Source organism: Labeo rohita, unplaced genomic scaffold (genome assembly GCF_022985175.1).
Source record: "Labeo rohita strain BAU-BD-2019 unplaced genomic scaffold, IGBB_LRoh.1.0 scaffold_226, whole genome shotgun sequence".
NCBI lineage: Eukaryota > Metazoa > Chordata > Actinopteri > Cypriniformes > Cyprinidae > Labeo > Labeo rohita.
In genome coordinates this window covers 66,370-77,649 of record NW_026128506.1, presented here as the reverse complement: position 1 = coordinate 77,649, position 11,280 = coordinate 66,370, and positions in this window count along the sequence as shown.

Below are 11,280 nucleotides of genomic sequence, written 5' to 3'. Positions count from 1 at the left end.
ATTTGACTCTAGAATACTTCGATATACAGAGGAGTTCATGGCCAACTCATTGACTGTGAGGTGCCCAGGTCCTGTGGCTACAAAACAAGCCCAAAATTATCAGCCCTCCTCCAGGATGCTTGTCTTTTGGTATGAGGTGTTTGTGCTGATATGCTCTTTAGGTTTTCACCAAACTTGGCACTGTGCATTATGGCCAAACATCTCCACTTCGCTCTCGTCTGTTCAAAAGACATTATTCTAGAAGTCTTGTGTTTTGTTCAGATGCAACTTTGCAGACCTAAACTGTGCTGCAATGTTTTTTTTTTAGATAGAAGAGGCTTTCTTCTGCCAAACCTTCCAAACATGACATTTTTGTCCCATATTTTTCTATTGGTATTGTCATGAACTTTATCATTTAACATGTTAACTGAGGCCTGTAGAGTCTGAGGTGTAGTTCTTGGGTTGTCTGCCATTTCTCTGAGCTTTGCACAGTCTGATCTTGGGGTGAATTTTCTGGGACGTCCACTCCTGGAAGGAGAGGTGTCTGTTTTAATGGGGTCATCGGATGCCCGTTTTCCACAAGTTGACATGATTATGGGATGATTTAGGGTCTTAATGAAAAGTCTCTAATATGCTTTGATTAAAAATTCTCAATGGTAGTGTAAAACAACACCCTTTTTACCTTGCCAAAATCAACTCTGCAAAAATCGTCTCATTCTAAGGGGTTGTTGCTTTAAATGCAAATGAGCTCTGCTCTCCCTGCCCCTTCTCTCTGTGGAAAGACGGTCTTGTTTACATTAGCCACATTTAGCCGCTAAACTTCCTAACTACCAAGTTATTAGGAAAGGCGATCACAAAGATTCATAAAAAACACTTATACTCACTTCTGCTGTAAGTGAAGCTGGATCATGAATGATTTGCATGAACATAGACAGATATATGTAGCTCGGGAGGCGCATTCCCTTTACAAACAAACGTAATCTACTGCATCTTCAGTGGCTCAGATGTCCGAAGTAAATGACGACCACTATGTTCATTATTACATCCAGCAACACAACACCTCAATCAGAGATATTCTTGTCTAACTTACATCCCTGCTCTGGCATCAAAACATGAAAAGTTACTGGACTGTGACAGCTGATCTAAGGTAAGAGCTCATGTCAATCAACTATTGTGGGAGTGGCCTCTGTCGGTGTGACCACATACAGACGGGCATCTGAGAATGGCTCGATTTGTAAAAGGGGATATTATTTTTACAGATTAATTAAAAACCACTGCATGGATTTTTATCATTATAGTGTAGATTTGTACATACACTGCCAACACACATTAATGTTCAAACAACATGAAAAAATGAACTTAGCATCCGATGACCCCTTTAAACCTCTTCCACTTGTGAATAAACTTCAAATTGTTTGGAAATGGCCGTATTACTCTTTTCACATTGATGGCAGCAACATTTGCTTCTCTAAGATGATTGCTGATGTCTTACCTCCTTGGCAATGTGTTAACACACACCTGAAGGCTCCAGACCAGCAAACTGACAAAGCTTATGCTCAGACGTCCTGATGATCAGTTAATCAAATGTATTTGATTAGCAAATACATCTGCCGAACGTGACGTCTGCCTCTGCCACAATACTGTTCAGCTGTACTGAACGTGACCAGTGGCGTACGGGACACCCCCGCAGCCCCCGCGGTGCGTGGGGGCCCCGGCACTTTGGGGGGCCCGTCACAGGACATTCTAAATGGCAGTGTTCCGAGACACTGCAAAAGACGCGAGCCGTGAGCGCAAAGGTAGTGCAGTGGAGCGGGCTTAATATTTTAAAAAATAACAACCGGGGAAAATGAATTTTTCTCACATTTCACTTGACATAAACACTATAGGCCTACTTCTAAGACAACCGCACCGTAATCAAAGTGGATATTTTTACAATAAAAGTGGCTTATGGATCCCCACACATGACAGGAAAAAAATTAATCGTGAGCACAATATAATTCGCTCCCTCCTTTTACTAAATCGTGTGCACAGCTTACTAACTCGTTCGTTGATTTGATTCAATAACTCCAGGTCACGATTTGGTAATGTCGTGTGCACGACTTGGCAAAATGAGGGAACGAATACAATAATAATAATAGTAATAATAATAATGAAGTACGGGGTTTTCTTTAGGCTACTCAAAAAGAAACACACACACACACACACAAAGAGAGTCTTGATCTGGTTAACCCATCTTGCGCTTAGTCATAGCAAATTACAACTTAATCTTTTCTAGATTTTGGTGAAAGTTTTAAACAAAAGAAGAAATTTTAGACGCTTTAAAGACATTGAAGTATTTTTTTTCAATATACAGGGTGGGCCATTTATATGGATACACCTTAATAAAATGGGAATGGTTGGTGATATTAACGTCCTGTTTGTGGCACATTATAAGTGGTCAGAAACTTGTAAATAACTCATGGAAGAATAAAGTTACGTTAAAACCAAGCACACCATTGTTTTTCTTGTGAAATTCCCAATAAGTTTGATGTGTGATGTATCCATATAAATGGCCCACCCTGTATTTAAAATGTTTGCTGCATAGTTAAGTTGCGTTTTGAGAGGAAAAACATACGTCGCACGACGTCTGCGTGACGTCTGCTGCAAGTTGTTCTAGCATGTATTCCCCACTAGGTGTCTCTAGACCAACACAAAATAACGCATTTTAAACATTGCTATAAACATTTGGGCTAATTTAACTAAAATAAACAATATTCGTCTTTTTAATTTTAGAGTTGTAATGTTTAGTTTCGCCAAAGTTCGACTGACAGGCAATCTGACAGAATTAAAAGCATTTACACCTTGAAGGTCGAAGGCACACTTTATAATTATTATTTTTTACCTATTTTATTTTTAGCCTAATTGTTTTTTTTTTTTTTTTTTTTTTTTTTTTTTTTTTTTTTTTGTTGTTTTGTTTTGTTTTTTTACAGATGCAAAAAAGCATTTATTTGTATCAACAGATGCAGAAAGCCCGGAGGATAATTAACATTTTTACAGCCAGGGTTTCTCTTTCAATGTTCCCATGGTTTTTAACATCACACATAATAACCTTGGATATTCATTCATGTTTGCATCTTGTTTTTGTGAAAGGTCAGTTGTCATGTGTGGAACTTTTTTGCAGATGAGGAAACCAGTGACAAATTTGTTTTCGATTGTTTTAATTAAGTAGACATTTCAAGCTGTCGGACATAACGGACAGCGCACCCTGTTATTTTACAACATCGTTTTATAACGTTTTGTTGTTTTGTGGAAGTACAAAAATAAGGTAGACATTGAAATTTATTTCCTCTGTTATCAAAATGCAAGAGATCGCGCCGGCGCCGCCGACCCGATATAATATGTACATTTGCAAGAAATATAGCAACAGCCAAACAGCATAAAGAAACGCTATTGTGACTAATTTGCAGAGCGGTACATCAGGTTAACTCATATTCTGCGTGATGCGACAGTAAACACAGGCAGAGTTGAAATGTGGAGTCTTGATTTTCGTTTGTCCGTTTTTCAAACAGAACGAAATAATAATAATAATAATAATAATAACAATAATAATCGTTTGTCATTTCTTTCTTTTTTTCGTAATTCTATTTGTTGTTAAATCAAACTTATGTCATTAAAATAGCAAATGATAATTCAAATAATGGATAAATAATAATTCATATGTTCCAAGCCCAGGGTCGATTATTCAATACAGTTTTGATTTGACCATGCATAGCATTATATTGTAGACAGATTAGAGATTAATCCTAATAAACATGCCACTACAATAAAAACCATTAGACTGTATGAAAATACATTTAAAACAGTGTATTTCTATTATCCCTCCTGCAGGTCCTCGTTTATGTCAGAACTGTGGCAACAGCAGCGTGGACAATCGCTTAGCTCGCTCACATAATGTAATCACATCTTCTATAGGTCTTTGTCAGGTGACGTCACACTCACGAGAATCGAATTGCATTTTGGGTATCGCTGCCATTTGTAAGGTATCAAAGCCGAGGTGTTCTGTAGTAGCAGAATTGTTCTTTTGATTTGCTTAAAAATTTGTTGTGTTAAAGTCAGCGGTGGTAAATTACACGATAGAAAAAGTTAAAAACTGACCACGAGGAAAGATATTTTAGGTCTTCTACTCGAAGGAAATATTAGACAACATGCAGCGGAAATAACCAAGAAGCGTCGGATGGCCTGCACAGCAGCGGTGATACACAAAATTATCTTATTTGCCCTCGACATTTTCATAAAGGTAAGTAAGCGATTTTTTTTAGTATGTGCTTATTTTCTATTTTCTTTAGTACCTAATGTTATATCCACATGTTGTTTTGGGTTATCAATGCTATTCAGTGGTGTAGTGCAGGTATACGGCGTAATGACAAGTGTGGATAAATGCAAATATTCCCTAAAAACACCCAGTAAAGACAGTGATGCGGTCAGGAACTTGGCGCCGGATTCCTTGTAAATACGTTTAATGGTTGCGCCGGTGTTACGGTTTAACTGCCCAGCTAACAAAAAAGGTCGCCACAACGAATGGCATCTGCGAACGTCCCCTGGACGTCATCGTGTAGGGTTTTTTGGACGTCATGGGGACGTTGCGAGTTCGTTCGCGGGACGAAATGGGGACGTTCGCGGAACGTCCGGAGGACGAAACGGGGACGTTCACGGGACGTACCACGGACAATTGCGGGACGTTCATGAAAACATTGTGGGGACCTATAGCGAACGTTCGCTACAGGTCATTTTAATATACGTAAACATGTCATTAGTCAGATCAGACAAAATTGATCTACCCAAGGAATAAACACACAAGCAATAGTACATTAACAATACATTTTTATTTGTTAAAATATTTTTCTTTTGTGTGTGTGCGTGTCTGTCTGTCGTCTGACGTGTGTTCCAGATGTTGTTCGTTATCCAGGTCTGATTCCACCCTTATGTTCGAAACCTAAAACAATATAAATGAACAAAAATCAGCAATGGTTTTAAACCTTGACTTCGTTTTTGCATAATGACATAATATTCTATCAAACTGAATCATTATCTGCGCGAATGACACCTGCGTAGAATTTCCCGATTGATAGCCAACCTCTTATGATTTTTAGGCCATTGTTCCTATTCTATGTGCGTTTATCAAAAATGCACTTAACACAAAAGCACCAGCATATCGCTGTTTGTTCAATATTGAAGTTCAATATCTGTCAATATTGTATACGTTTAATCGTTTCAGCTTTACGAAAATCTGATATATGGCAATATATGTAAAACACATATATAATATATGTCGATGTATGGATTACACAGATATATAAAATAGCCGCTTTCAAATATGCGACATATATTTCCCTAAATACACACACATATGTCTTTATAATACATGTTCATATATGGGCAACAATGTATATGTAAATTAAATATATGTTAAATATATTTACATATATTTGAACTAAAAATTTAATGGCAAAATATAAATGGCAAAAACAGAATAAGGGTAATGTTTAAAAAACTTTTAATTAACTGATCAGCTACAAAACACAATAATATTAACACTTTTTTAAAAAAGTTATTTAAAATGTATTAAAAGGGATAGTTCCCCAGAAATGAAAATTATTTAATTATTTACTTACCATCATGTTGGTCCAAACCTTTATGAGCTTCTTTCTTCTGCTGAAAAAAGACGATATTCTGAAGAATGTTTGTAACCAAACAGTTTTGGGGCTCCACTTACTTTTTTAGTATTTTCCTATCATGGAAGTAAGTGGACAACAACTGTTTACAAACATTCTTCACAATACCTTTTTTGTGTTCAGCAGACGAAAGAAGCTCATTCAGGTTTGGATCAACTTGATGGCAGTTAAATAATACATTTTTATTTTGGGCTGAAGTTACAGTAAAACAATCAAGTGGCAACTACTTTAATTCTGAATGTTTTTTTTTTTTTTTTTTTTTTTTTTTTTTTTTGCTGATGCAGTTCAGAGCTCTGCCATTTTGCAGTTCAAGGCTGTACCAATTTGGCCAGAAGTGGTTCCTGGGATGTATCATCATCAAAGCAACTTAAAAAATGCAGAAAATTAAGTTAGAAGCACAATAATCCTAAAAAGGGCAAGAAATCAGAAAATAAATTCATTGCTATTCCCATCTTCTTAGGACACAAATAATACAATTTCATGATTTTTTTTTTAAACATGATTTTTTTTATTATTAAGTTTGGTTGACTAAAAATCATGTGATGGCATTATTTATGATTCTCAGATTTAAACTATCACCAACAGCACAACAACGCAAAAGGACGCTAAATTACGAAGGTTGTGAAACCTTAAATATTGTAGAAACTGTTATAGCGACCTTCACGTCAGCACTGCATAGAAATTAATATCTATGAGAAATGTTTAGGTGCACACAGCATATTAATATCATCATGAAGAAATAATACACATAATGTAAATGAAGTAAAAGAGTTACTTTTGGCATTTCCTTGATATAACTAACTTTCCTGTCTGCTCTGTGTTGTGATTGAAAGAAAATATCTCTCTGAGAAAAAGTTCAGGAGAGCACAGCACATAAATATCACTATAAATCCATATGACGTTATAAAATACAAATTTTAAATGAGATAAAACACTTACTGTAATGCAAATGAGATCTGTAAGAAACGTTTATGTTGGTTTAGAAGCATACAGCTATAAAATATATATGTTAAATGAGGTAAAACACTTACTTCTTACGTTTCCTTGTTATAAAAGCACTGCGTAACGTTAATATCGTCATAAAGTAATAACATCTTATAAAACACATATCGCAATTGAGGTAAAACACTTACTTCCGGTGCTTCCTATGCCCTGTCTGCCCCGCATTGCCAGCGAAAGGAAATAACGTTATCTCTCTGGGAAGAAGTTCAGGAGTACACAGCTCTCTGTTCCGCATCGCGAGTAGAAAAAAAATATTGAGAAAAGTTTAGCGGCATACAGCCCATTAATATCATTATAAAACGATATTATATTACAAAACACATTTTGTGCGTAAGATGAAACACTTTATTCCGTTGTCTCCGCATCGCGAGGGAAGAAAATGGCCTCTGTGAAAAATATTCCAAATGGGTCAGGTGCACACACGAGCAAATGTCCCGGATTTAAATCTTTTACTATCTTTACTCTGAAAGTCCTTAACGCCAGGATATATATATATATATATATATATATGTTCATATATGGCCATGTATCACATTTCTATATGGGTGCTAACGTTAGCTTCAAAAGTGTTTAGGCTAACGGCCAGCAGTCTTACACGACGGACAGCCTCAGCAAACGATTTAAAAGGTAAACTTTTCATAAAATGTAAATATTACGAGATAGGCAGTGGTTACGGTACTTAATGTCTACAAGTATAAAAGTATAAATACCTTTTCGACCGGACAAAAGCGAAAACTCAAGGCCATATCTGGGGAAATCACCATGACCATTAACTGTCACTCAGCATTGCCATGGATACATGCTCGTACCCTAAGTGACGTCACTCGATCACGAGCTCATTTGATTAGCTTTTACACTTTTATTTTTGCGCTGCATAACAGTCTTAAATGCAATAACTAAAAAAAAAAGTAATTTTCCTTAATAACTTGTCTTGTCAGCTTACCAACAGCTTGATAGCCTATGTAAATATTAAAAAGTAAGAACTGATTTATTTGTCTTACCTGTGTTATTTTCCACTTTCTTTTCTATTCTTCATGTTTTCCTTGGCTGCATTCATCACTCTTCAGGGATTCAACCTTATTTTATTTATGTATGGGGAATACATAGGGCCTAATTGTAGCCTAGGTTCAATTACATTATTGAAGTGTATCTTGTTTTTGATATCGAAATGCTGAAACAGACTCGTGATTTGATAATTACAGAAGTTACTTTTTCTTTTGCATAAATTAAAGTTATTTATTTTGCCACAAATTAAAATATATAGTTTATAGTATAGTATATAATAATAATAATAATAAAAATAATGCCAATCTTTCCATTTTTCATTCCATTATCACAGTTAAAAAAGGGATTTTGTTTTAAGGAAATATCCTTTAAAATCCAATATGGGTTTATTATTTTTTTTTATTATTACTTGTCTTTAATTTAATGAACTCTGAGTTGCAAGGTGTCAGGTAATGTCCAAGCATGGGCGACTGGATTTTTCATGTGTTGTTATGGAAATGATGAGAGACGAAACAGGGATGTTTGCAAACTGGTTCGGGCGAATGTCCTCCGAATGTCCGCCAGCGAACGTCAAAAAGAGAACCAAATGCGGACGTAAGTGAACGTCCTCAGAACGTCCGTCAGCGAACGTCAAAAAGAGAACCAAATGCGGACGTAAGTGAACGTCCTCAGAACGTCCGTCAGCGAACGTTACAAAGCGGACCAAATCCGGACGTCCTTAAACGTTCGACAGTGAACGTTATAAAGCGGACCAAATACGGACGTCGTCCAAACGTCCGCCAGCGAACGTTACAAAGCGGACGTACTGCGGACCTAAACCGACGTTCGTAACGTCCGGGGGACGTCCCCTGTTTGCTGGGTGGTGACCGTGTTATCTGGTGACCAACTTCCTGGTTCAGGTCCTCCGCACCAGATGTGATGGAACGACAGTGGCAGATTCGCCGATTCTGAAAGCATAAACTGACGTGATATTAAGCTGTCTAATAAACGCACACTTGCTCATTACATGATTTTGCTATTCTTGTAAAGATTACAAATTATTGGTATGATGGCCCGTAGCGGCGGAAATAAAAAAAAAAAAACTTGTTTGGCATGGGTTTCGAACAAGCACAAAATACAGTCGCGCTGTGAGACAACATTAACGATCACATTGAGCTATCGAACTGCGCTGATTCAACTGCGGATTTCGAGATTCAAGTAGGATTTTACTCTCGGCATGATTGTGCAACTGGCTGAATCAATATGCCCGTGTTAACTTGTGACCTGTGTTTACTTGTTATGAAAACTAATATTAAAGCAAAAGTATTTTACATTTCATGGTTTATGATGTTAAAGTACCTTCAACGGAGTCTCAGACAACTGTAAATTTGTGGCTACTGTGGTTTAATTACAAACGCTATCGTTAAAGTATATTTAGGTACTATAGTAAAAACATGGTACATTTTCTTCAGAGACTAGCTGATGTCTCCTTTAATTAATATAAAAACTTGACGTTATTTCCACGTTGTTTTACCGCTTTTCTCGTAGAAATACTTCGGAAACTTGTGATTTGATATCATGATTGTAGTGAATGACATATAACGTTAAATTCTAGTTAAACGCAGCTTAGAAATGATACTTTATAAACGTGTTAACTTGTTGTTTGCGTTCAATAGGCGGTATTTTATTCGATTGTAACAGTATATGAAATATAAGAGCCTTTTCTGCAGTCGAAAAGCTGCAAATTATTGTTGCACTTAACGTGTTACATTGTGACTTTTTTATTGATTTTTTTTTTCATTTTCGTATGATTAAACAGTACGATCATTTAGCCTACATGTCGACTGCGAGTACTTAAATATATTCACCAACAGAAAACAACGTTTATGTCATACTTTCAGAATTATTCTGCTAGTGAACACAAGCCACAATGTAACACGTTAAGTGCAGCAATAATTTGCAGCTTTTCGACTGCAGAAAAGGCTCTTATATTTTATATACTGTTACAATCGAATAAAATACCACCTATTGAACGCAAATAACAAGTTAACACGTTTATAAAGTAACATTTCTAAGCGGCGTTTAACTAGAATTTAACGTTATATGTCATTCACTTTAATCAAGAAATCAAATCACAAGTTTCCGAAGTATTTCTACGAGAAAAACGGCAAAACAACGTGGAAATAACGTCAAGTTTTTATATTAATTAAAGGAGACATCAGCTAGTCTCTGAAGAAAATGTACCATGTTTTTACTATAGTACCTAAATATACTTTAACGATAGCGTTTGTAATTAAACCACAGTAGCCACAAATTTACAGTTGTCTGAGACTCCGTTGAAGGTACTTTAACATCATAAACCATGAAATGTAAAATACTTTTGCTTTAATATTAGTTTTCATAACAAGTAAACACAGGTCACAAGTTAACACGGGCATATTGATTCAGCCAGTTGCACAATCATGCCGAGAGTAAAATCCTACTTGAATCTCGAAATCCGCAGTTGAATCAGCGCAGTTCGATAGCTCAATGCGATCGTTAATGTTGTCTCACAGCGCGACTGTATTTTGTGCTTGTTCGAAACCCATGCCAAACAAGTTTTTTTTTTTTATTTCCGCCGCTACGGGCCATCATACCAATAATTTGTAATCTTTACAAGAATAGCAAAATCATGTAATGAGCAAGTGTGCGTTTATTAGACAGCTTAATATCACGTCAGTTTATGCTTTCAGAATCGGCGAATCTGCCACTGTCGTTCCATCACATCTGGTGCGGAGGACCTGAACCAGGAAGTTGGTCACCAGATAACACGGTCACCAGTTAAACCGTAACACCGGCGCCGTCCACACACAGATGCTGCCTGTTCATACACGAGAGCATGTCAGCTTAACTAATTTGAAACAGTACATTATAACGAAAACAATACCTTAAGAATGAAAAGCAGGTTTCCAGGAGTTGCCAGGGCACCACTAAACACGTCATGTACCATGCAATGTCACGCAATCGTTTTATGCATGGGTGTAGAGATTTATTGTATTTCACTACTGAAATTCCTAAGTAAATACTTAACTGAATACCAAACTAAAATACATTTTTAATATTTTTAATTTTTATGTATTTCTGTATTTCATATAGGTTGGTAACTAAACTGTAAGAAAAAAATAAACACATTGCAGCCAGCTGAGATGATGACCCATCAGGCTGGAGGAGATGGTCAGCTCCACACTGAAGGCTGGAGGAGATGGTCGACTTCACAAGACACAACTCGATGCCACAAACTGAATGTGACTTGTGTGTACACAGAAGAAAACTGACTGATTTTCGTTTCAGACATAAGGAAAATTTTCACTTCATTTTAAATACTTCTGTTAACTTCATGCACCTCAGATTGAATCTGGCTGCGCAAACACTGTTTTATACAACTGTTACAGGCACAAAATTATCCCTCATTAATTTGTGGTGTCTTTTGGACACAGTATAGTGATGATTGACTGCTTTGAGATTTTCACAGAGAAACCATTCAGTGTAAAAGTGTGTGCAAATCAATGGTAGACAAAAACAGAACATAAGTGTATTTGTATGGGATTATTTTTGTGCCAATAAG